The 26,088-nt window shown below is 46.9% G+C and overlaps 1 long non-coding RNA gene across 1 annotated transcript; it reads left to right on the forward strand.

Moving 5' to 3' along the window:
• The first annotated feature begins 4,737 nt into the window (after positions 1-4,737).
• Positions 4,738-25,229, forward strand: LOC106841210 (uncharacterized). Its single transcript, XR_011505966.1, has 4 exons — positions 4,738-5,143; positions 16,521-16,649; positions 18,521-18,570; positions 22,097-25,229. It is a non-coding gene; the product is annotated as an uncharacterized lncRNA (long non-coding RNA).
• The last annotated feature ends 859 nt before the right edge of the window (positions 25,230-26,088 follow it).

Raw genomic sequence — 26,088 nt, forward strand, 5'->3', positions numbered from 1 at the left:
GTCCCTCCACGGTCGGCATCAGTAGCACCCAGGGTGCGGGCGCTGGCGGGGAGTGAGCGCTCCCGGAGGCCCCGCAGCAGGTGAGTAGCCCGCCTTTAGGAGGCCGGAGGGGGTGCCCCAGGGAGCCCATCCCAGCCCGGAGCAGGGAGGGACGTCGGGTGTCCCCAGAGAGGGCTTTGGAACCTCTAAAGCGCGGCTTTGGTTTTTCCCGTCTCGGGCTACTGGGCAGGCACCCTGGAAGTCTCCCCTCGAGGATTTAGCCCCCACCTTCCCCCAGACCGAGGCGCCGCCCTCCAGCCCGAAATTCGTTCCTCTTGCCCTTGGCCTTCGGCCGGCGCTGCGGAGCCGGGTCCCAGGCCCGAGCCGCCGCCGGAACCCGATCTCGCTCCCGCACCGCACAGGTGTCGGCTGGAGCTGGCGTTATGTAATGGATTTGGCAGCCCCGGCTCTTACCAAACGGAATTAAAGAGGGTGGGGTTTTCTCTTTTCTTTCCTTTTCCTTTCTCTGTTGACTACATCTGGTGTCAGGTGTACTTGATCCGCCGCTGCAGGTGTTTTTTGCAGGAAAAAACCAAGCTGAATGGCGGCCCAGTCAAAGTGCTCCTGGAGAGGGGCCCGAGGCAGGCCTGGGGCCCTGGGACGAGCCTCCAGCGTCCCCTCCCCAAGCCGCTCACCTGAGATCGCCGCCGCAGCCGCAGGTAGCCTGAAGTCCAGTGGCGAGGGGCGCGGAGGGGGTTGCCCTTGCTCACCCTCTGTTTTCTGGCCAAAGTCCCTCTGGTAGAAACTGTGGGCTTCCACTGCATGACTATTTGCCTTTTATTAACCTACCGATCTCCCTGCGAGTGTGGCTGAGTGTGAGTTAGGACGCAACATCAGGAGATTCGAGGTAAAGTACCTTCTCCGGAGACAGGGAGCCCCGCCTTCATCTTGGCAGCTTTACCTGAGAGCCGCCTCGGCGGGCGCAGGTCTCTAACCCTCAACCCGAGAGCCAGTTCGGGACCCTTTCTAAGATGCGAGACCACGGGACTCTTGCCCAATTAGAATTTTTTAAACATTTCATCAATTTTGGTAAACAATAGAAGGGGATTTCAAATACTGTCAGCCTCCATTTTGTTAGGCAGAAACGAAAGAAAATGTAGGAGTAGTGGCATCTGTCTCTCCAAACCTTCGGTTTACTTGTGGACACCAAATAGTTGCCTTCTTGGAATTCGACGCCAAGGGCTGGTTTGAACCTTTAGAGATCTAAGGAAGGGTTTGAGCCTTAAAAAGCCGACAGCTCTATTTTGGGGAGTGGGCTTAAATTTGAATAATAAAATAGGGGATAATGTTTAAGCGACGACTCGGAGGCTAAATGTGAATCTCTGCATTTCGTCCCGAAAGGACTAATTCAGATCATTAAAGGTGACGTGAAGGGTAAAAGCAAAGGCTGGGAGAGTTATGACAGTAACTGTGAAGACAGTGGCCAAGGGCTGGGTGTCCAAGTAGTTATTTACAGGAGAGTTGGGCGGAGATACTACCTTCTTAATTTGGACTGATGAATTCAGCGGCAAACTCACACTTATAAAGACTTGAGTTACAACTACACAAATGAAAACGTGTCTCTCTCTCTCTCTGGAGTAGCTCCATTTACAGAGGTAAAGATGCCAGGTAAAGCTAGCAGACCCATTACACTGATAGTTATGTGACCCCAAAGTGCCCCAGTACCTCTGTGTTAATTGTAGCACAACCCCAGCAATGACTACCTATAGATGAGATTTTTTAAAATCTTATAAAAGATACGCAGGGGGAATTTTTTAAGCAAAGTTTAAACTAGCCCCATTAAATATGTCATGGCCAAAACTATTTAGTAGTGAATTATTGCTTTCCGTAGTGCTGTGGAAGCCACTGATGGTTACCACAAGAGCTCTCAGCAAAAAGAGTCAGGAAGCAGCACCCCTACCCCCCTTTTTTGAAACACACATAAGTTTCTTCCTGAATCCCATTTGCTGGATCTCCTCTGCCAGCTGAAGATCCTGTAGTGAGCTGGGTAGGGACCAGCCCTGACATGCAGCCGTCTGTTCCCAGGTGGAACTTGGAGATCTAACTACGTTTTCATGCCAAAAGGACAAAATGATTTTGCCCAGAGTCAGGTTGTGTTTTCAAGTTACCTTTCCTGTCTAATCATGTCGTGCCTAAAAGACTGATAAACTTAGAGCAGACTCCTCAGTGTGGTCACCACGGAACCAGTGTCCGTGTGGGGGTTTTCCTTGAGTCCTCAAAAAGGTTCCCAAACCTTAGAAAGGGGCAGACCGAACATCACTGGGGTATCAGTGCTACTCGGTGTCTAATTCAAGCTTTGGGGGCATTTTGCTAGTAAGGAAGACAAAATCTCTGAGGTTGTAGATGATTTAACAGGGGAAAAAAGGAATGTAGTTTATAAAGCTGACTGTTTGAAATACAAAGAAGAAAAGTTTTGCAAACTGCAAAGCCCTATTTAAATATAATCCAAAGTTTCTTTTGTCCTCCTCTACCTATCAGATAATCAATTACTGTCTTTTACATTAACTGTTCTGTCCTCAAAGCTGTACCGTGTTGAGCTCCCTACCCCCTCTCTGGAGAAGCCAATCCTGAGGCCTCATTAGAAGCAAACACTGGCTGATAATTTCAAAGAAAGAGGCAAATTCTCTAAAAAATAAGCAGAGCAGTTTAATTTATTAAGCAATTGTTAAATAATGAAAAAATGAGTGCCCTCTCCACCATGCCTTTGGGCGATAGCCTGAACGTTGCCCTTATACAAATACCCATTTCAAAACGTGTGGCTATCCACGGAGACTGTACTGTCAGCCTCAGAAACCGAGCCTCACACCGCGGGGATGTGCGAGGACTGGGGTGCCCAAGTGCCCGGAGTGTGTGCTCCTGATACAGCGGCCCACGGGGCAGGCTGGGTTGGATTCCACGTGATTCCTACTTCCTCTCCTGTCACTGCTTTCCAAAAGAATTTTTAAAACTTCACTTCGGATTAGTAAAACATGGTCCTCATTTAATAGACTGAGCACTGGCTCGTTTTCTTAAAGGGAAATATATTTATTTGCCCTACAACGAACATAATTTTCAAAGAACAACTTCGTTTGTTTCATTTTCCTCCAAAACTAGGGTGGGCACAAACTAGCAACATTTTATCATCCTTATTCTGGAACAAGATTTGGCAAGTAAACGGGTTCTAAAACATGCCAAATGTTCAACAATTTAATGTTCAGAGATTTTTTATGCCACAGGACAGATCTATAACTCTATAGCAATAATAATCCCTTGACTAAATATACAAATGCATTGTTCACCAAACCATGCAGTGATTTCAATGGAGTGGGAGAAGGAGGATGGTTACCGTGACATCACTGCTATTATTTAAATTAAACTGCTATGGGAGAATATAATTGTTAATAAAAGCCTTCTTCTTCCCGCCCCTCAAGCTTTCCCCTCCCCCTCTGGCATTTTGTGACGTGCCATCCACGAGAAATGTAAGCAGAATTATTTTGTCGATCCTGGTAGCCTGCTGTATAACGTATAACTATAATGTCGCATCTACAGGTCAGCAAGGAAATGCGGAGGAAAAATTACCACATTTAAGGGATGGCTGTTTGAGAAAATACACAGGGCATTTGAGTTCAGAGCGTTGGTGTTCAAACTTTTTCTCCTTATAAATGTGTGTGTGTACACAGAGAGTTATCTATAAACACTTGTGCGCACCCTCTGTGGTATCCCCGTGTTTGTCCATTAAAAGCTGCCATGTAATCATTCCATGGAGCTGGCTTAATGCATTTAACAGAGAACTAATGGGTCGTCTATGTTGAAAAGCATGCTCCTATTTTTAATCCCGTCACGTAATGATTCGGTTTTCTACCAGTCTGAGGCTTCCACCTTTATCCCTCGTGGATGCTCCTGTCCCAGAAAACCATTTCAACCACTTTTGGTTCCTGACCATTGCTAAAAATGCTCCGCGTCTTTCTCTGCAACTACACTTTATTTTTTTTTAGGCTATTTTTGTAGTTAATAATAATAATAATAATAAACAATCCTTGCTGTATAGAAATTCAGTTGAAATGATCCGGTGAGCTCCCGCCTTGATCCTTGCTTCGAACTGTAATCTCGAATACTAGATATGATCGAACTTGGTCGTGGGCTCCAAGCTGCAGGAGACCGAAGCTACTTTTTCGTGCCAGGATTTCACCTTCTTTCTAGCCTGGAGCGTGCGCGCTGCACACACACACACGCGCACACACACACACACACACACACGCCTCTGTAAAAACAAGCTGAGGGGGTGCCCCAAATGTGAACAGAGATGCGGGGCTGAGGCTGAGCCCGGGCTGTGGATGAGCCGCGAGTGAGCGGCGCCCGCGCCGGGGGCTACGGCTAAGGTGGGCGCCGGCGGCCAGGGCGAGGACTCGCGAGGGCTGCGCGGGCTTCCAGCTCTTGTGTGAGACGCAGGCGAGGATGGCCAGGCGCCCGGGAATGAAAGCAAAGTTCCGTGGAGCTTGGAACCCCTAGACAGCCACCCCTGTCCGGGCGGAGAAGAGCCCTCCGCGGTCCGAGCTCGAGCGTGGAGCGGCCTCCGGCGCTCGGGCTGCCCGGGTGGAAGCCCGCGAAGGGGGTCCCGCGGCGCTTTTGTACAGCCCCGCCTTGGCCAGCCGCGATCTGACGCACCGGCTCCCCTGGGACGCTGGGGGCGTCGCACTGCAGCTGGGTGGGGAGCAATTTATTCCTCGCCGTCCCATCCCAGCCCATCTTCGGTTACTCCACCCTACCCCTCCCATGCCTCCTCCTCTTCCTCCTCCTCCTCCTCCTCTACCTACGCCTTCACTACCTCTGATTCTCCACCTCCTCTTCATCCTCCATCCCCCTTCTACTTCTCTCTCCCCCCTCTCTCCTCCCTCCCGCCTCCCTGCCCTCTCCCTCTCCCCTCCCTCTCTCCTCTGAATAAGCAAGCTTTTGCCTCTAAAAGTCACAAGTAATCCTCGTGTGTGACACAGAGAGAGAGAGAGAAAGGGAGAGAGAGAGGCGAGCCTGCCGAGGGGAGCGGCAGGCAGGAAGGGAAATCTGGCACAACGGCTGGGAGAGGAAACTTGACGCTTCTGGGCCACCATTTGCCAGGGCCTCGCTCGAGGTAAGTACTCTGGGGCCAGCGGAGTTCGATTCCCGGCAGGTCCAGCCTCCGCCCATAGCCCAGGCCGGAAGGATGGGCACCGTTACCTGGGGCTGCTCAAATGTTGATGAAAATGGAGGTGGTGTGCGAGCGGCGGGCGGAGGTCGGGGGCGGCGGGCAGGGCTCGAGCCGGAGGGCCGGGGCCAAGAGGATGCTGAGCGCCTGGGAGGTTGGACCCCGAGCTCTTGCCCTGGAGCACTCTGTGCGTCTTGCCAGCGTTCCAAGCCACCACGGGAGGCTCCCAGCTACCCAATTTCCCTCCCTATGCTGCGCGTTCTCACAGCTCCCTTCTTTTACACACCTGCGTGCAAATAAGCCCCTGTTCTGTCATGAAGTGACAGTTTGCGCCTCGCTCAAACCTTGGAAAGGGAAAGTTTGTCAAGGCGGGGTCTGCGGAGCTCTGCGGTTCCCTGGAACCGAAACTGGGAACCCGAGACTTGAGCAGGAAATTGACAGTTTTTCTTTAAAAACAGAAAATTATCTTTAACGAAAAATTGTATGAATTCAAAAAGATTATTGGATTACTATATCTGATCAGCTGCTGATGACCTACCAATAAGCATTTTAAACACACACGCACATTCGCCCGCGCGCGCGCGCGCACACACACACACACACACACCAGGGGCTATGTGCAGTAGGGAAGGCCGTCATAAGTAACCAAGAATTCCGAGAGAGTCGCGAGGGCTTTTAAATGTGTAAAGGCTGTGTACGTGTCCTCCATGTGTACAGCGAGCAGCGGGAGGGGGCAGAGGGAGCGCGCGTTGGCTCGGCGTTTTCTCTGTGCCTGTGTGTTTCGTGTGTTGTCAGCTGGCTCTGGTTTCTAAGCGCCGAACGCTGCCAGGGGCGGGGGCCAGCATCCACCATCCACCTCGGCACCCTAGTGGCGAAACAGGACTCATTTGTTTGGTGCAGAGCGGTGACGACCTAGAAGAGACTGAAGTGTGGTTAGGTCGGCCCCCTGCCATCCATTACACCTGCGGCAGATGGCTCAAGTGGTAGAATGGTTTTGTTTGTGGGGATCGAGAAGGGAGGAGGGAGAGGCTAGAGCCTCGCCCCGCTCTAAGGAAGTACCATAAAGAGCCGAAGACATGAAAGAAGCCATATTCGTACCATCAAAAGCAATAATGTTGCTGTGGTCTGTGAGTGAACCTGGGATATGTTAGTGACCTTGGTGCCTGACTCCAACTGACGACATGGCAGAATTTTAGGATCGATATTTTTTCAAATGAATTTTGATGAAGCGCCTACTCCTCCCTACACACATGCACACACGCACGCACACTCTCACACATCCCTGTCTCCAACCAGATGCACACAGGTGTCCTTGGAGCTCTACTCCCAGAAGCCAAACGTCATGGAGCCCCTGCGGATTTCACCGCAGCTGAAAGGGAGGCCGCTCCAGACGCAGGGAGCCTCTCCCCTCTCCCCAAGCCATTTATGCAATCGGCCTGCCAGCTACCCCTCCCCAGATAACCCTCTAGCTGGGATTTACGGGATTTTGGATGTAGCCGTCTCGTTTTTGCATGCAGTGATGTGCCTTTCTGATCAATATTCCCATCCTTGCATCCCTCCCTTCCTTCATGCTCCTCAACAAGCAGGAAAGGAAGTACATACACACACAGACACACACACACCCCCTCCCAGGCGAGCCCAGAGGCAGGGCAGGTGTGACAAAGGAACACAGACACAGTCTAATGACGGTTTAGCCTGTCTTCATTCCTTAATTTTCTTGCTAAATAAGAAGAATTAAAAGAGAAATATATTAAGGAGGACCTAAACAGAATGAGAAACCTTGTCTCCACCCTTACTTCATACACACATCACTATAACAACTGTGAAGATATATATATAATATTACAAATAATATAATAATATGCATACATTCACATTTCTTGTGGAATCAGAAACGATTTCACTGGCCTAATTTTCTGTCCTAAATCAAGAAACATTCCTTTAATTAGGGTTTAATATACTTATGCTTGGTGGGGGGTGATTAAGTATACAGAGAAATTCCACCATTTTTGACATTTAAATTCTATTTTACTATTTTCTTTAATGCTAAATCAACAATTTTTAGACTCAATAAAGCCAAAGAATATAAAGAAACAGTGAGAACCCATTAGAGCTAAGATTTTCTAGTTAAAATTAAAGCTACATTCTAGAAACCTAATGCTACCCAAGAAAGGAAAAAAATTCAACCTCTGCATTTTTCAAGGTGCTTTCAATACCCCAAGATAGCTCTGAACTGGATTTGGTTGATGGGTGCTTGTGGTGTGACCAGTGTCATTTAATTTTTCTGTAGTCATTTTCTTTTCCTATGAAAATTTCCATTTTACAAGAAAAAAGTTGGCTTTGATATGCAATGGGGTGCAGGATTCATTGAGAGAAATGCCACTAGGATATAGCTCTATTTTGTTCATTATTAGTAATACAGGTTTATTCATACATCATACAAACTGCTATGAGCCTGCCCTGGGATGTGAATTCATATAATATCAGAACACATTCAGATACACTTGCAGGAAAAGAAAAAAAGAAAAAACACTTGCAAAACTGAGTTGAGGAGCAGGCTTCTTGAGCATTTTAGAGATATTTTTAATAAGAAAAGAGGAAGAGACTGGATCTAAAACTCTTGACTTTAGGGGCACTAAGAGATTCCAATTTTATTTGAACAAACAGAATTAGCAAAACTTTTGCAATTGTAGAAAATGCAGACAAAAATTTAGCCCTAACAAGACTCCCTCCTCCCCTTTTCCTCAAAACACTTTAGACTCTAGATCCAAAGGACAATAATTTTCAAGATGAACTCGAATTTTCAGTGGAAAGGTTTTTTTCAATCCTGGGATTTTTAGTAATATTTTAAAGGGAAAAATCTTAGGGATTCAAATTAGTTCAGATAGCCCAATCTTTCTAGGAGAAGGGATATATTTTAATATCGAAGCAAGTTAACACCCAAATCATACTCAGTCACGTTTCTTAGGCCCAGGTGAACCTCAGAACCTAATACAGGAAGCGGAGGCATGTGGGGGCAAGAGGCGGCTTCGAACCCCTCCTTCCTCCGTCCACTGCTGGGACCACCTACATCTCCTTTTCATATGAAATGTCCATTTGCTTGAACATAAAAGATTGATACGAGAAAGTAAATCTAGAATCCACGAATTGGATTCTATTCTTTCCATCCTCATCCTTTCTAGGTTTTCCTAGGGCCTCGCCATCCCTTGGCACCCTCTCTCATCTTTCCTAACCGAAGCCAACAATCGAAGCATTTATTAGCAGGATCCATATATACCCTTAGGTCTCAAAAATACCACCACCGCCCCAAATTTGCCTTTACTTCCGGTGTAATTAAGAAGATCATAACTCTCAAAGGAGAGCTGCCAAATCTGGATCCGGGCGGCGGCGAGGGCGCGCTCAAGGTGCCTGAGGCTGGCGAGCCGCAGGGCTCGGCCGGCCCGCGTGCCTGGCGTCAGCCGCTGCGTGTGAGGCTGTGTCCTTGACTCGCACATTTCCCCTCTTAAGGGAGGATAATGAACTCTCCTCGGTTCCTAATTTGTAAAGATATCATCTTTAGTCAGCGCTGAAATGGGGGTGGTGGAGAAGAGGCCTGGGTCATGAACCCAAAGAGGTCAGGGCTCCAACCTCCGCCTGGGTCTTTCATAAAACCAGGAGACGGTGGCCAACTGCATCTGCGGGTCCCTCTGGTTCCCCAGAAGAAAGAGCCTCAGGCTGTAGGGCGAGTGTGCCCGCGAGAGCGTTCAGTCGCGTCCTACCGTCCCCCTAGGGGATCTCTAGAGGCGGAGGCTTTGCCTACCCCCGGGCAGGGGAGGCCCGGAGGGGCAGGCCGAGCCCCGGGCGCAGAGTACTAGGGTCTCCCAAGTCCACGCAGCTGGGCACCCCCAGCCCAGGGCCGCCCCGACGGCCCCGACGCAGTGCCTGCGCGGCCAGTAGGTGTCGCTGTTCCCCTGCTGGCCGGAGCCAGGAGCCCCGCGCTGGCCCCCCGCACCACTCAGCCTTCCACGCCCGGCGGGTTCCCAGCACACCAGAGCTCCGGGGAGAGGGCCGCTGCCCCCCAGGACCGTCCCCTAGCTCACCTGGCCACGACCGCAGCGACACTGGCCGGCCTAAGGGAGCGCTTTCGGGGAGAGGAAAACAAGAAGGGTGTGTTGGGGCGAAGCGCGGGGCCCCGACGGAAGCGGCTGGAAGCCACCCACTCGCCCTCCTTTCTCTTCTTTTCCTGTGCTGTGGGCAGCGACTGGGCACTGCGAGCATCCCAGGAAAATCCCGAGCCGGGGCATTCAACCACACTAGCTTTAAAAACAAACAAGAGGTTGAAATCCCAACTTCCTGGGAGCTAGCCAACAGAAAGAGTGGGTCGGTTTCAATTTCTTGCCTCAAAAAAATAAATAAAAAGAAGAAGAAGAAAAAGAAAAGAAAGCAACCTGGGCCTAGCCACATACGTGAGCTACATACCATCGTGTACACACGTCTGCACGCGGAAAGGCCGGATAACGGCGACCGCCCCCCTCCCCCGGCCCACGAAGGAGCCAGGGTTTGGATGTGGTTGTCTTCCCCGAAAGCATTGCTTGCCAAGCTTTATTCCCCTTCGGAAACCTAGCAGTTAGCACATCTTTGGAATCGGTATTGAAATTCTAGGCACTGAGAATTCTGCGCCCTTCTCTGGCGTCCTGCGGCTCCCTGCCTTCGGCCTCAGTGTGCCGCGTAAGAGGTTATTAATCAGAAGCGTTCTTTTTGTGTGTCTCAAAAGGAGGTGGTTTGGCTTGTGAATACCGAGAGAGACATTTACAATGGGTACATCGTATAGGTGACTGGAGATTTCATTCTGATTCTGATTGTTTCGTACTGCTCCGATTTTGAGACTGCATTGAAAACGCTAAATTCAGAACCTCGAGTTATTGAAAGAGTTAGTATGCAAAATGGAACCGGCTATGTATTTAAACTAACGTTTAAAATTATATCTTCAGTAAAAATGTGGGGATATTTTGCAGTAAAAACAAAAAGACCCACACTTTACCTGTATTTTTTGGTAAACGTAATCAATTCTAAAGAAGAAAAATGTAAGAATCAAATATCAAAGAGGAAGAAAGAAAAGTCCAAAATATTTCGGAACACATCTTGTTGTTGACTCTGCGCCTCGGTCTCCCTGTCTCGGAGGACAAGGCTGGGCAAGTGCCTGAGTCTTCAAGGCAAGCTTTAATTGTTTAACGTGAGGTGGCCAACATCATCTTTAAATGTCACGCCTTTTGGTATGTTTCACAAAATTGGCTCCTTTCCGTTAAATCCTGTATCTGCTATACAATTCTAAATTATTATTTCTGATTGAGACAGCAAATTAATCATTCGGTGACGTGGGAGGGGGGAGAAACACGTGTCTAACTGGAGGTTGTGAAGTTCAGTGAGGTAGTATTTTTAGCTTGGAAAGTCCAAATTCAGATATTTGGGTATCTCCCCCCCTCCCATCGTTATCCCACTCCCTCCCCATTTTACTCTTCTCTTTCACTCGCCCCTTCGGGCTCCTTCCCCCGCTTTCTCCCCCTTCCTCAGGCTGCCTTTTCCTTCCCCTACAATCCCCCGCCACAGCGCCTCTCCTCTTTCCTTACCCTTCTCTTCTTCCCCTCTTCTCCTCTTCTCTCCCCTCCCCCCATCCCGTCTCTGTGTGTGTATCTCTCTCTCTGTCCCCCCCCCATTTATTGTCTGATCCTATCAGTCAAGTTAATATAAAAGTAGCAAGTGGGAGGCCCAGCACCCTCTCTTCCGCGCGCCTAGGGCACTTTGGGGAGGTGTCGGCCGCTGCCAGGTTACCGGCGGGAGTGGTGGCCCTTGGTGCAGGGCACGCTGCCTGCGGAGGAGTTGGGGTCTGCGCTGGGTTGCAGGGCTTATTCAAATGCCGCCCGCTGCTGCTGTGATTCGCAGGGACTCGGCCTCCATATGGTAATGTGGGGCGGTGGGGGGGGGGGGAGGCGCAGAGGGGAGGGGAGGATGGGGGTGAGGGCGGGGTGGGAGGGGGCTCCGGCACCGCGCGCTCGGCTGCCGGGCTGGGACAGAGCACCCGGACCCGCCGCGGCAGCGGCAGCGGCACTACCAACCCTCCGCCACAACACCCACCGAACCAGCGAGCCACCGAGCCATCGGCCCCCGGGGTAAGCCACAGTGCGCACACGGCAGTGACGGTGCCGGTTCAGATGCTTCAGGTTACTACCATGCGCCAATAAGGGAGATTAGACACAGAAAAAGAGATTACAGAGAGATCAGAGATAAGAGGTGTACCTCTCTGTGTCTCTTGTCACACAGCGCGCGCGCGCACACGCACACATGCGTCTGTACACACATGCATGCACAGACATCCCTACATGCACACATTCCTTGCTACTACCATCTAAATATATGCACCGCCACTGTATGCCCTGCAATGTGGCCGATGTGTTTGTCCTGATGCCTGTATAAAGGCGGGCAGGTATGTGCGAGAGTCCAGGCAGGAACAAACCGCCACGCACGATTGAATTGCAGCCAAACTCGGAGAGACATTTAACCTGCCGAATTGTTTCACTCAGCCAGGTGCCCCCCAGAAACCGGCAATTCTGCAATCAGTTGTGGAATCCTGCAACTAGTCATAAAATGTGCTGAAAATGTACTTTAGGAAACGTAATCTTGCTATATATGGCAAGGTAAGGGCAAACCTAAAGGATGAGTGTGTTTCCGTTTTTTAATGTTTTACGTGTAGCCATCTGACCACTTTTTATTGGGTGACATATCATATGAGCACTTTAGTGTAGGCTTGGAAAAACTACAGCCAGAGGTAAGGCTGGAAATGCCATAAGAATTAAGGGTGCCAAAAATGGATGCTGGATAGTCCAGCATGAAAGATGGCATACAGCTCTAGGTTTAAAATGGGGGAAAATACCTGTGAATATTTATACATGAAAGCCATTGGGGAGGGCTGAGTCTTTCTTTGCAGGTAAGTCATTCATAAGAAAACTAATTACATGTGCATGTACTTGGACTTGTTTAACTGATTAAGCTGCATGTGTGCATATTTGCGGTTCTTTGTGGCTATGCAATTATGGATTCAGTCTTTTTAAAATGATAGCTTTGGGGGAATTTAAAAAGTGGACTTTACACATATATATTTTTCAAAAGCCATTGTGCTGAACAGATATATTGCCAAGAAGGAAAATCCGACCTTATAAACAAGATTACATTGCTTGAAATCTAACTCAAGGCCTGTGTATTTTAGGGCAAATCAACTGGATTAATATAGTCAACTGTTTTGTTTATTTGTTTTTATTTCAAAGTCAGGAATTAAGGGTGTTTTTCGGTCAAGATAATGTGCCTTTTTTTCCAGCCATATTAAGATAAAAATGAAACAATAAATTTTGAATGCAGCAGATAAGGTACAACATGGTTGAAAATGTCTTCCTTGCAGAAGGCTGTCCGTTCCTGTGTCTACAGATTTTAAAATAGATTTTTTTTTTTTTTTGCAAGAAGAAATGCTAGAGAGCAGTAAGGCAGTGAATGCCGCAGCTCTCTGTTAATCAGCAAAGAAATTCTTTAGAAATCTTTCAAGTCACTTCCCTTTATACCTATATTATCTCAAATGCACTGGCCCGAACTGTGTTTTTGCTAATATGAAGTTAATTAGACAAACTTTGAGCCTTGAGCAATGGGCATTACAGCCGATCAAGGGGGTATATCAGGAAAGAAAAAAAACAATGTGTCTTTTCTTTTATGACCAAACCAAGAGGTTATACAGCTGGCATTACATACATGACAGATGTGCATATTTGGAGCCTTAAATAAACAGAAGCAGGGAGGCAACTGTGCATATTATCTAGTAAGAGACAGCAGCAGACACTCGCCAAAAAATAAAGACAGACAGAAAGGGACAGGAGAGACAGATAGACATAATAAGATAGCAGAAAAAGGGGGGTGGAGGATCAACAAAACGATACAACCTGAACTTTTCGCGAATTAAAAAATGCAAATATATCTTTACATATGCATCAGTATTAAAAATAACACACGCTGGAACCAACAGGAGCGGGAGCAGGAGGAGGAGGAGGAGAGGTGGAGGAGGAGAGGAGGAGGAGGAGGAGGAGGAAAGAATGGAGGCGCCGCGGAGCCCTGATTATGCATGGGCTGGAGCTGCCTCCTCTAACCTGTTCTTCTCCGAGCCGGGCAGCCGGCGGTCCTCAGCCGCCCACAGAACAGGAGCCGAAACAACCGTTCCCGAAGGCTACAGCGTTTATTTTTCTCTTTTGGGGGTTTTGGCGGTTGTTTCAGGGGCTCGCCAACTGGCCCCTTTAATTAAAAGCTTCAATAAAAGGCGATCGCGCCAGGAATGCACCGGCTCCTCTTCGCGCAGGATTTGCATATTTTTTTAATGCCCTAATTTCCTTGATGTATGTAAATGTAGCCGGACGTAGAGGGAGACAGGGAGCTGACGTCAATGGACGTGACCTCGCAGCTAAACCTTGAACGTGAAGCCGGGATGGGGGAAAACACGGAGCGGCAGCCGGCGGAGCCCGCCAGTGTGGCGGCGGCAGCGCGGTGGCCGAGCCCAGGCCGAGGGGGCCGCGGGGGCCCGTGGCGACCCCGGGGGAGGACGAGCCACCGCCTTCTCTCTCCACTGCCCGGCTGCCAGCCTCACCAGCCTTGCGGCCGCGCGCGCAGGCTCTCGTCCTGCGCCTCCAGCCCCACCAAATACACGTTCTCTTGCTGTCCTCAGAAAAACAACACACCCCAAAACAACAAACCAAAACCAACAGATAAACCAAAGCAAATCCCCAAACGTTTTAGACCAATGCTCGGGTAGCTTATCAGAAAGAAGACTCTGACAATGGAACATGATTTTTTTTTTTTTTTGGCTTCTCTCCACAAGAAGAGGAGGGGGAGACCTCAGACAACAGCAAATCACTCCTAAAACACGATAAGCTACACGTGTTTCCAGTAGGGAGAGGTAAATCGCCCAGTCGACTGGTGGGGGCTTTTCGTTTCGGTACCTGTTTACCTGTGCACTTGTTATGCGCGTCGGCTTCATTACAGCCGTTCCATTAGCGTGCGTTGTAATGTGATGGGAGTGTCCTGTGTGTGTGTGTGTGTGTTGGGGAGGTGCTTGGGCGGGTGAGCACCGAGGCAGGCGCTGTGAGCGAGAGGAGAGAGAGATCAGTGGCTCCCCACGGCCACTCTGGGACTTATCTGCGGGGCCATCTAGGCCAGAGCTCCTGGGCTGGAGTTCGAGTCTCACGCATTTGAATGGCAGGGGGGGAGGGGGCGGCGAGGGCTCTGCACAGCCAGGCCCTCCGATTACATTGTCTGCGGAGGGGGCCTTGGGGTGCGAGGCGTTGCGGGGCCGCAGCCCGGGACGCGCCTCGCCGGATTCGGCCTGGTGTATTCTCCTCCCGGAGCTCCGCAGTCCGGGCGCGGTGGCCGTGGCTCTCGGCCGGGCGGCAGGGAGGCCTCCAGACCGCCCCTCGGGCCGGGCGCGCCGGCGTGTGCGTGCCCGCGCACCGGGCGGGGGCCGCCAGCACCTCCCGGTGCACAGCCGCCCCCGCCTCTGCTCGCCACCCTCTTCTAGGCGGCCAAGAAATGGTCTTCGGCCCCCTGTGGGCCGGGGCCGTGCGGAGCGGGGGGCGGAGGGCAGAGCCGCGGGCTGGCCAGCACGGAGCGCCGGAGGCCGCGGTCTCGGCTTCCCAGTCCTGCCCTTGGCCGCCAAGGCCGCCGTTTCTTCGTTCCACCTCGCAGCCCTAGCTTTGTTTTCCTGACATGCTCGTGGCCACAGGGCCCCACGCCTGCCAGAGAGAGTGTGCGTGTGCGCGGGGGGCGGGCGCGCGCGGCGGGCGGGGCCCTCCCGCCAAGGACACGCATGGCTGTCTGTCCTCCGGCTGCACTTGGCGGGAAAGCTGGGGGCCGCTGGCGGGGCCGCGCGCCCGCCGCTCTCATTACCGCCTCCGCGCTCCCCCCGGGCCGTATTTACATACGGGCCGCTCGTCTGCATTTTTACAGGCCCCCTCCCGCCCCGGTCGCACGCGCGCAGGCTCGGAACCAGAGCCCGCGCGCGCAGCCACCCGCGCCCAGGCTTCGCCCGGGCCAGGCGCGCGAACAGGCCCGGGGGTGCAAGACACCCTCGGCCAGACGCATTCTTGCACCTTCCTTCTCGTGCCTACACCCCTGACAGCTTCCCCGCTCGTGCTCCAGGAAGCCCACCTTCCCCTCAAGGCCCCCACCCTTCTCTCCCTGCACACTCCCACCCACACCCTCCCACATCTCTCTGCCTCCATCCCTGGAAAACACACACACACACACACACACACACACACGCTTTTTCTTCCCCCTCAAATAGATAACCCCTATGGCGCATCCTGGGTACCTTTTGAATAGCTCTGGAGTTTAAAGAATAAAAATCCTTATAATGTATTTCTTGTCTTTAGCCAAACATATTAACGACCACAACAAAAAGAGGGGGAGGAGTGAGGAAGGGGGACTTGAACCAAAAGACCTTTCTTTAAAAAAAAAAAAGTCTGCAAGTCAAAAGGTCGTTCTCCAAGTTTGTAAATAAAATTGCAAAGGGAGTCCTTAAAAAAGAAAGGAGAGGAAAGAAGGAAGGAAGGTAGAAAAGATCCACAAGTTACATAAAATGGTGCATTGGAAAAACAAGACAGGGCTATTCTTAAAAAAAAGTCTAAAGAAATCAAGAGGGGAAAAAAACTGGAGGAAAAAAGAAAAAGAGGGAGAAGAAAATAAAAGGTAGAAAAGGCAAAAGAAGTTTCCAAAGAAATGTGTGCTTTGCATCCTACAATAGGAAAATGTAGCCATTGCCCTCCTTCAGACGAGACATTTCTAATTTGTTCCGTCTGTCAGGAGGGGACTATGAGAGGTTTGGGTGCAAATTCATTATCTCTGGCAACGCAGAACGTAGTGTGGGGACTGAAAAAGACCGTGGCAATGGATGAACAATAGGGCTTCAGTTCATCAGTAACAAAAGCAGTGGGGAAATTGGTTGAGTTTCAGAGCACGTCCTCCTCGGCAGAGGGGGCTGGACTAGACCTTGGACAGCCCCCCCAAAAACTTGCCGAGCCTCGCACACACCACTTCACTCTCCACTCCGAGGCTCACGGAGCAAGTGCCTGGCGTGGGGGGGAAAAGTTGGCTTTTTTTTTCCTCCTTCGTCTTTTGCGCCCTTCTCTCTCTTCCCAGAGGGGAAGATCCGTTTAAACTATTTTAGACGCAATCAAGCAAGAATCACCGTGTGGAAGTGAGCGGCAGTTTTAAATGTGCTAAGGAGAGGAATGATCTGAAAAAACAATTTTCTTTTTTTGAGACGCCGAAAGGAGCCTGTGTATGTCCTGCGGCCGCCCTGTGACTCTGGATCTTGTCTTCTGGCCGGCGCTTCGATTCCTGCCCAGCTGGATTTGAGGGGCAGCAGTGCCTGGCGCAGGGAGGAGAGCAAGTGAGTACCGTGGCGGCCCGCAGGCGGCAGCGCGGCCGGCGGCGCGGGCCAGCAGTGCCCGCCGCGGCCCGCGCCGCGCTCCTCGCCTCGCCAGCCTGCCGGTGCCCGCAGAGCCCCGCAGCGGGCCGCTCCGAGCGCCAGGCCGGGGCTTTGCTTCAGCTAATTGACTGTGAGTCTCGGATGCCAAACCTGTTGATCTCTTGAGTTGTCTGAACCAAGACTGTTAATTATCCGGCTGCCTGACCCCCAATTGCAGAGAGAGGCCAGACAACTCAGGAGAAAATTTCGCGTTGGAAAGGGGAATTCTGTATGTGATTTTATGCTGGTGGCGGTAGGACTTTGCTCTCGTAAATCTAGAGCCAGATACAATTGTTTTTTGCGTTCCTGGATTCAGGATTCGCATTTCGAATAATTCTTTTAACCACCTCGAAGTTGCAATTACCTGTCAGTGAAGTGAGGGGCTGATTGGATTCCAGTAGAAACTTACGTACAGTAACTAAGTAGACCTGGTGGATTTCCACTTCCTTTCTCTCTTTGCCTTTTGGATTCTGGAAAGCGAGAGGCCTCTTTACAGGGTTATCCCAAGTTCAAACTGTGATCAAGATGCAACCATAGCAGCTAGTTATTGGGACTTGGAGCTTTTCCGTTTCAGACGCTTCTGGTATGCGAGCAGAGCCCGGTCTCTGCGGTTTGCTTGGAGCCCAGACCCGGCAGAGGGAGGCAAGACCTTCCTTCCTTGGCCTGGAATTGTCTGAGGGAACCAGGGCGGTGGGAACCCAGGCAACGTATTTGCGTTAGTGTCTGTGTGATTTTCTCTTGCAAATGTACCCCAGATGCTTGAATGGGGGACTGTCATGAGAGGTCAGGGCCGCAGTGGAATTGATCAGAAGTTAGACCGGAGGCCCTGTCAAGTCACGGCCACGGCCGGGGGGGTCTTTTGGAGCTGTAGCTGCCTTAGGCCCAGAACGGCCGGGTCGGATCCAGTTTCCTCCCTCTCCTCAGGCCCACCTTTGCCCACCACCCTCTTTCCCCACCTTGACACCAGTAATTAGAGCACTGTCTGGGGAAACGAGCTCCCATGGTCAGCATAATTGAACCAGTGCAGTACTTTCATTTTGCAAAACTGATAGCCCCACCCTGCCACTCCAAAATAACAATAAGCATTAAAAAAATCATGAAAGAAAAGCAACCAATTTTCGGGAGTGCAGGACTTCTTGAATATTGAGTCGTGGGGGGATGGGAGGAAGGGAATAAAAAAAATCCACCACTTTACAGCAATCAGGTTTTACATTATTCATTGATTTACTGGAGGAAATAACCAATCAGGAGCCATAGATATGAATGCACATCTCACCGTGCTGTGGCCTTACAGTAAACTATTTGCATCTTTCTAATGGATTAGATATTTATCCAGGGATTCCCATTGTTTGAAAGGCCTGGAAATTCAGTTTCTTAAACATTTAGAAAATACGACTTTGTTCCAGTCTTAAAATTCTTACATGGAAGTACTCTCCCTCCTCTTTTGTATGGCAGGTTACAATGTTCAAATCCCTAATGTTTCTTAAGAGTCCCTCTTCCTTCCAAGCCAAAAAGAAAAGCAAAGAAGAAAGAAAAATATTAATTTCCCAAACCCCTCCAGATTCTGCATATTTTGCATTCCTATTATCATGCATGTCTCCATTTAAATGCAAATTAGCATGTTTAACCCTGTGGGTGCTAAAGCCCAGGATACATTGTACTGGGGTTTTCCGGAATCTCTTGGCATTTTAATTGCAATACTTTAAATGAAGCCAAATGTAGACATGATTTTATATATATATATATATATATATATTTAAACTGTGACATTTGTTTTCTTCACTGTTTTTCAGATGAGACTACAAAGAAGCATAAAATGAATAGACAGTTCAACCAGCCAAAGGTAATTTCAAAATTTACATTTGATAAAATCAAAGTGATGTACAAAATCAAAATAGAATATTATTTACTGGGTGGCAGGCCTGCAGTGTATTACATATCTCCCAGTTCATGCAATAGATACGAGTCCAGAAAAATCTAAGTTCCCATATATGCAGGGTTTTTTCCCGTAGGTAACTTTTGTATATTATATATCAAGAATAATGCAAACATAACCTGCAACTGCCTATAAAAATGAAATTCAGGATACAGAAGAAATAATAGAACACTTTTATTAGAAAGTAAGCCAGTCAAGTACCTTGCCTGAACTATACAAATCACTGTAAATTAAATAGCTTTCAGGGAGAAAATGGTAGCCTTGGCTGTATTAGTGCACTGTGGTTTGCATGCATGAGAATCATACGAATTCAATATTAAAAAGAGATTTCGGTGATACGCCAGTTCTTTATATACTCTGCAGTAGTCTGCATAGGATTCAGAGAGGTGTTCTAAATATTAGTGGCAAACCTGATGTATTTGCATTTATGGAGTGCATAATTCTAATCCAAATATGTGGAAAATAATAACTTTTCACTTTTAATTTAAGCAGAGATTGTTTATTCCCAAGAAAACCAGGATGTTTCAATGCATGTGTCAGCCATCTGGAAACCTATAAAAAGATTAGAAAACAAGCATGACAATCACGTCCTAATCTGCTGGCCATTAATGGGCATTTATTAGAGAATGAGCAGGCAAGCCATTTGAATTCAGTATATCCTTCAATATGCAGATTTCAAAAGAGGTATTCTGTGGCTCAGCTAAATAGCTTTTTGAAAAGCAAAGATATCTGAAATAAAAACAGGTAGGTGTTAATAGTTGCTCATAACAACGTGTGGCAGACATTGGTAGGAATCTTTAGAGCAGCACAATTCTTTAACTTGTCTGACAGCCTACATAATAATATAGTCCTTGAAATGTACATGATAATCCACCATATGAACCTTGGCAATAGTCAAAACAATCAGGTGCTCAGTGTTAAGCCTTGCTGTGTATCTTTTATTTCTCCATACCTTGAAAGATGATGGAGTGATAAAATATTTAATTGGCTATATGGCTAATGAACAGACTGCCCATAATCATTGTGTTGGCTATTTTCACTTTTTGGGACTCTCATAATGAATGAGGGTATATGTGACAGGAATGGGGGCCAGTCTTGGAGTCAGTTGATATGACTATGTGGCATTGCCTTAGAAGATGCTATTTTAAGACAGTATTTTCTGTAGCTTCTAATTGCAGAAGCATCTCATATGTTCAGTGTCTTGGCTTTCATGATAGTTACTTGTATTCTAAAAGTGCATTTAATTGTTAAATGTGGAAATATAACCACATGAATTTGCAAAGTCACACAAGTATGGAGGTGATGAACACACACAGACGTACATGCATCACGGCTCTCTTCTTCCACCCCCATCCACACATATATAAAGCAGAAAAGATATTTTAAAAATATCTGGCATTTCTTGGGGTTTTAACTTAAGGAATTAAATTAATCTGATCATATGCTTGTTTTATTTAGTACATGCCAGATCACTAATGATTCTGCTTCTAGGTCTTGGAAAGCAAGGCCAAAATACTCTCAATCTTCCAAGGCAGCAAAGCTCGTTAGGATTTTACCTAATGTCAAAAGTGGCCTGTGCCACAGTGATGTGTTCAATTCTTATCCAGTAGTTTATGTTGTGACCTCGTAGTTCAGGAAGGAACAGTAACCCTATGGGAGGGTTTCTCTGAACTAGTTTGTAGTTTGCATGTACATTTTATGTATAACCCAATGCCACCATTTCTAATTGTACTTCTTGTACCAAAATTTGATAGGAAAAATAGATGAGTGATTTCCATAACTTTGTCTTTTCTAAATAATCAGGACTAGAGTGCTCACCAAAAAAGTAAATTTATAAAAAACCTTGGGAAATGTTGGCATCTGTGTTGCTAAATCATGTCTTTAATTGGTGTAATACTGTTTGAACTCTTGATTGGGAGCTTTTCTTAGCAATTCTAGTTTCCTTTACTCATCAGTCTTTTCTATAGGATTTACATATGTATGCTCTGTATGTAATTTGGTAAGCATAGTCACACTCACGTCCTAAATAAATAAATTACCGAATTAATGAAAGAGTGTGCATTATTTCTGAAAGTGTTTTAGTCATTGGGGAGAATAGTTAACCTATAGAAATGAGAGTATTGTGATAAACTAGTGATGTGTGAAATGAATATGAAGATTTATGACATTCGCTTGTAGCATATATTTTAAAGAATGGTAACACCACCAAACATAACTCATAATTTTGGAAAACAGTCCATAAAGTTCACCCATGGTGAATATGCATCTTATGTGGACTGTCCTTAGAGGTTCTGTTGAGGAGCATTTGACCATTAGAACTATACATATTATAGATGCATTAGACATAGATTACCCATTATGAAGGTGAGGAAAGAAAAAAACCTCTTTTAAGTGATCATATTCACACTTTGAAAAGTCCTAAGAAAAGGAATGAGGCTAATTAATAAAACAATATTCCGCTCTAGAGAGAAAGGTGGAGGTGAGGGTGGGGGAGGGGAGAGTGGGAGGTAGAGTTATGCTCTTAATATCCAGGTGTTTTATCTGTCTTTTTGACGAGGTAACAATATTTTTTTCATAATTTCCTAAGGAAGACTAGTACATTTTGTCTTTCTATATGAAAATTGATGTTTGAAACTATACACAAAGGCTTGGCATTTTTATTACAGCAGAGTTGTGGTCACCATTAGAAACTATTGCTGCAGTATTTACCTGTGCTACATTTTAAGGCACACACCCTACACAGAGAGTCATTTTTTAAAAACCAGGATGAACTCGGCTTGCTTAGAGCCTTCACTTTGTACTTACAGAACCAAATATGTGACCCTATCGCCATGGTACATAGATACCAAACATGCCTGAGCTGTGAAGCCATTAAAAACACACCACCAGAGCAAATTGTCAATGTAATCACACATCGACTCACTGCGTAATACAGATCTGATTCCCAGCCCCAGAAAGCAAGGCCCTGCTTTAAGCAATAGCAAAGTGCCTTCATCTGTCTGCCCATGCAATCTGCCAGAAGAGAAATGCAGGCAAAGACGTTCCCAGATCTGAAATGCTTTTATCTGTCCTTAGAGAGAGATTTCTTCCAGTCTTTGGATATTAGAGCGATCTACACTAGCACCGAGGAGGTAAAGGCCGCGGGTTGCTTTTCCAGGAGCAGTCGGGAATGCTAGCGGAAGAGATGTTGATTGAGAAAATAGGGCTTGTTGCGATGCTGCCGCTGCTGCTGCCGCCGCTGCCACTGCTCGGGCAGCAGGCGTGGGGCAGTTGGCTGATCACTGATGCATATCAATAACCATGTACTTGAGATTTCTCATGACATCATCATTACCTTGGTCTCCCGCGGTCTCGAACCTTTGACCTTGCCGGGCTGGTCCACATTTTGGCCGTGAAAGCCCCTCCAATGATGGCCTTTTTCTCCTTCTTTCAGACCGGGGGCAGCAGCACGCCAGCAAGACGGCATCTTCTCCTCCCCAGCCTAGAAGCCCTGTGAAATCGAGGATCTTCCCCCTAAAACACACACACACAAGATATGTGCAATCAAGCTGCCACCGCTTGGTAAAAAGCTCATGGTGCCTAACCCAAAAGGATCGGGAGCAGATCCTTGAATCAGCTGTCACTTCTTCTATAGAATGGGATGGTTTTTTTCCTTCCTCCTTAACCTGCGCTGGAAATTGCCGTTGGCTTTATACGTCTCTATAGAGGGAGGCTAAAGAGTCTTGCGTGAGAATGAAGCAATTTACAATGCAAATAGAGGCCTGTGAAGGGACGGATGCTGCTGCTCACTCGTAACCGCTTGCTGCACCTTAATAGCTGGTTTTATTTTCTGATATTAATAGATGAATTGTTGGCTAACGCTGCCGGAGATTACTTGCTGAAAGGAAAAAAAAAAGTTCGGAATAAACTTTGAAAGCAACAGATCTCGTTTGGATGTTTAGCCGCACACACAGACAGAAACCAGGTCATATTTACATACAAGGAGGAATCTTATGCGCGGCGAGTATCCTGGAGGACTACCCTTCTGTGCTGTCGGAAAGATCGGGACCTGGAGTCTGATCAAAGGAAGACAGAGGCGCGTGAGGGAAGCGAGTTGTTATCTTTGGTTATCTAGCTGTATGAGTGTATTGGTCTTCATAAAGCTAGATAACCGAAAGTAAAAACTCCTTCAAGATCGCCGGGGAGCGTGTGAGAATGAGAGACTACAACCGAGAGACAGTAAAAACCAGAAAGGTCAGGAATACTTATTGAATCTAACTTTGTTTTTGTTTTTTTGCCTTTTGATTAAAGGTGGGGTTAGAGGAAATTAAGTGACGCATATGCCAAAATATAAAGGTGCCAGGTACTTGGAGAGGGGTTGTTACAGCTGCAAAGGAGAATTGTATGGTGCTAATGAGGAAAGAGGCTTGCGCAGTTTGTCTTGCTTTAAGGCAAAAGTTTGTATATGAGGTTGGTTTTTTTCTTAGACAGCTGTTGTAGAGATGTCTGGTACCTAGTTTAAAAACGATTTGGTAATATGTGGACTTAGGCTCTTCCCTTCTGAGGCCCCTCCCCTGAAAAATTTGAAAGATGATGCTTGGAAACTACATGTATTTGGGTTGTATGTCAAATTATATGAAATTAGACTTTCAGAAAATTTATACTGGAAGGTTAATCATTTGTATCTACTGAGGACATAGAGCTAGAAGGGAAAATGCAAAAAAAGAAAAAAAAAGCAAAGGCTGATTTTTATTCTTCTATTCAAAATACAAGGACAGATGCTTCTCTGTTCCAAGAGGGTTTCCTTGAGGAAGCTACTGAAGCAGAAAGACATGATGGAGACGAGATCGCCTCCCCTCTTGTCAAAGTGTTAAAAAAATGTTCTGTCTTACTCTGCGCCTAGCATTGGAAATGAAAGTGACATTTACGCCACAACCCACGTGTGCGCCTCCTCTCTTTTTGTTTAAGGATGATCAGGTCTATCCAGGAAACAGCTCTGGCATCCCAAACTGAAATAATTAGGACGTATATAGACCTGACAAAAATGGAAAGGGGGTGGGGAATCTGAGGGTCTGTCTTGCCTAATTGATTCCGCTAAACGGAATGCAGGAGATGTGAACGGCAGGACGCTCCGATTCCCACGCTCGGGGGCAAGTGGTAAAGCGGGCCCGGCAGCCTATGACAGACAGCCCTGTTGGGGGGTGGGGGTATGAAAAAAACATCAAGTGCACACACCATACTCATCTCCATCGCTTAAGAAAGTAGAGGCATTTCCCACCCACAGCCATCTGCAGCCTCCCAAATGGCAGCACCAACTGGTCTGTAGCTGCTGCATACTGTCTGATTCTGTTAATTTTATAACCGCTGTTTAATCTGGCCATAATTAAGTTTGGCTTTCTTCTTTGCTTGAGATTTTCAATATTTAAGGAAAGCTAGTAGAAAGCAGTTCCAAGCAAGTCCCATGACTGCCTGCCCCTCATGTCAAATTGCCAGTCCGCACTTTTGGCCTTCCACCTTTTGGCTTTTGTTTTGGGGAAGGGGGTTCTATTTAAAATACTTATCTCTTCTGTAATAGACATTATTATCACTTCATCAGGCTCTTTACCTCTGAACATGATATATCCAGGAAGTTGGCCTAATTCTGCTAGTAGACATACACTGGAAGTAAAACTATAAAATCATCAACCTATAGAAAGGTGACCACAATAACAGTGTGATGAAAGGTTGTTTTAGTATAGTCCCAGCTAGATGTGTTCTAAACAGCCATTTTTATTTAATCTAAAATGACTATGCTTAGCAGAAACTTTGGGAGGTCCCCATGGTAATCTTTTCATGAAAGTCCTTTCATTTTTCCACGTGTCACCAAGCAAACATTTGTATAGGCATTTAAAAATAAACACAAACACAAACACTGTAATAAGAAAATGCCCAAAATGGCCTGTTATCTTCCACGTGACCTAGATTACTGACAATCCCAAATCCCAAATACACAACTTTTCTTCAAAAGCATTACATTTCCTTTGTAGCTGCAACTCCTTATAAGAGTTCAGACTGGAGAAGCCTGAAAAACCACTGTTAATTTCAGTTAGAAACTGAGAGACTTTATGAACGTAAATTCTCAATTTGGCCGCTGAACACGTGCCAAAGTTTTAACTACTGTAGTGACCGTTGAGAAGACTCTTGTTTATTTACATTTGAAGCACTGTTTGTGCAAACAACCTTTCATTGTTAAGTGCCTGTATTCCTTTCATTTACTTCATGTCCAGGGGTGCTATTTACCTAGAACCATTGTCTACTACAATTAACATTTACATTACAAAGTGTGTGGTTTTCTTTCTCAAGGAGGTTCAATTAAGGCAATAAGATGTTTGCTGGGGAAACCTATTGTTTACTGAAAGCACTCAATGGAGTCAAATTACTGAAGCTTTTGCCTACATCTTGGTCTTTTATGTAAATGTGTTAAATATAACATCTAAGGAAAATAAACAATATTATAATTACGTGTTTGCCATTGTCATATCAAACTTGCTTTGTATCATACTAATGTTACATGACTTATCGATCAATAAAAATACATTTCAATGTTATTATTTTCATTTTATTTTTTGCTGTTCCACTGCTCTTGCTGCAACATGTTCCAATTTTTCTTTTTTCTATTACACATCAAACTTATGACATTTTGTTTTATTTGTGTGTGTTGAAGAGAGGTACTGTATCCAAGCATGGGTCTGAAGGGTGTCTGAGGACATCTCTACAGTGACCTTATAATAAGGTGATATTTCTTTGAAATCTGAAATATTCCAAAGGCATGTACATTTAAGTCAAAAGAAGAGTAAATATCAGTTAAGTAGTTCTTTGAAAGCTAGTTTTAACATTGGCAGAAACCGGATCAAGTTTATTTAGCATACCACTGCATTGTAAAACAGTTGGAGTGAAGTTGCAGGTTGCGTGAGTATGCATGTTAACTAGTGGGAACCAAGCGCAGTCTTTGTGAAAGGGGAGCAGCAGATTGCTGTGCAAGGCCAATGTTAAAAAGGCAGCTGAATTTAACACCATCTGGAAGAAAAGATCCCTTCACGACTTTCTCACACCGTCAGACAAAACTAGTGTCTCTTGTTCCGAGCCCTTGTCTATGCAACCATACAATACTGAGTCATTATACTTTTGCTGAGAGAAAATTTGAGAACACAATATGGGTAACCAGTGAATGACCAAGTTTCATTGTGCCCGCTTAAGTCGATTGAAATCTACGTCTAGAGCTCTGAATGGTAGTATTGTTTTCCTCACCAGGGCTGTACTAAATGTCAGCACAGTGTAAAGAAAAACTTGAAGTCTGCAAATAACTTACCAGATCTCAATTATAATATTTTCCCACACTAGAACTAATATCATTGCGAGGGGCTACACTGCAGAAAATACCAAAAGAAACGAAAAGAAATAGAGAGT

Source organism: Equus asinus, chromosome 9 (assembly GCF_041296235.1).
Source record: "Equus asinus isolate D_3611 breed Donkey chromosome 9, EquAss-T2T_v2, whole genome shotgun sequence".
Taxonomy (NCBI): Eukaryota; Metazoa; Chordata; class Mammalia; order Perissodactyla; family Equidae; genus Equus; species Equus asinus.